Source organism: Otolemur garnettii, unplaced genomic scaffold (genome assembly GCF_000181295.1).
Source record: "Otolemur garnettii isolate 467f Iridium unplaced genomic scaffold, OtoGar3 scaffold00043, whole genome shotgun sequence".
NCBI classification, from domain to species: domain Eukaryota; kingdom Metazoa; phylum Chordata; class Mammalia; order Primates; family Galagidae; genus Otolemur; species Otolemur garnettii.
In genome coordinates, this window is record NW_003852438.1 from 10,297,226 (window position 1) to 10,298,664 (window position 1,439).

Consider the following 1,439-nt stretch of genomic DNA (forward strand, 5'->3'; position numbering starts at 1 on the left):
ACACTGGGGCTTGGCGCCTGTAGCTCAACAGCTAGGGCACCAGCCACCATGTGCACCAGAGATGGCAGGTTGGAACCAGCCCAGGCCTGCTAAACAACAATGACAACCGCAACCAAAAACTAGCCAGGCATTGTGGCAGGCACCTGTAGTTCCAACTACTTGGGAGGCTGAGGCAAGACAATTGCTTAAGCCCAAGAGTTTGAGGTTGCTGCGAGCTGTGATGCCACACCACTCTACCAAGGGTGACATAGTGAGACTCTGTCTCAGAAAGTAAAACAAGGGCGGCACTGTGGCTCAGTGAGTCGGGCGCCAGGCCCCATATACCCAGGGTGGTGGGTTCAAACCCAACCCCGACCAAACTGCAACAAAAAAATAGCCGGGCTTTGTGGCAGGCGCCTGTGGTCCCAGCTACTCAGGAGGCTGAGGCAAGAGAATCGCCTAAGCCCAGAGGTTGCTGTGAGCTGTTACTCCAAGGCACTCTACCAAGGGTGACAAAGTGAGACTCCGTCTCTAAAAAAAAGAAAAACAAACAAACAAACAAAGACTGATGGTGACCATTCAAGGAATATATTTGAGAAAGAAAAAACAAAAAAGGACTGCATTTGGATGGCATTTGCGAGAATGAACTTTGGCAATGGACTTGAGTGTTTAAACTCTTGGGCTCAAGTGATCCTCTTGCCTCAGCCCCGCCCCGCCCCCCCCCGCCCCGAGTAGCTAGGACTAGAGGTGCCCACCACAATTCCCAGCTATTTTTAGAGACAGTGTCTCACTCTTGCTCAGACTGGTCTCAAACTTCTGAGCTCAGGCAATGCACCTGCCTCGGCCTCCTAGAGTGCTAGGATAACAGATGTGAGCCACTTCTCCAGGCCAGAATGACATCTTTAAAGTGGTGAAAGACAAAAAGACGTCAACCTAGAATTTTAAATTCAGTGGAAATACATTTTGGCTGGGTACAATGGCTCATGCCTATAATCTTAGCACTTCAGGAGGCCAAAGCAGGAAGATCACTTAAGGCCAGGAGTTCGAGACCAGGCCAGGCAAAAAAGCAACACCCTGGTCTCTACAAAAAAACAGAAAAATTAGCTGGGCATGGTGATGTGTGCCAATTGTCCCAACTACTTGGGAGACTGAAACAGGAGAATCTCTTGAGCCCAGGCATTGGAGGTTGCAGTAAGTGATGATACCCCTGTCCTCTAGTATAGACAACAGAGCAAGATTCTGTCTCAAGAAATAAATAAATAAATATATTTAAAGACAAATAAAAACTGAAAAATTTACCACTTGTACTACAAGAAATTTTAAAAGAGATTCTACAGATTAGAGACAGATTAGAGAAAGATGACACTAAACGGAAACTGAGATCTACACAAAAGAATAATAGACATGGAAATAGTAAATATGTGGGTATATAAAAAAGACATTTTAAAAAAATTGTTTAG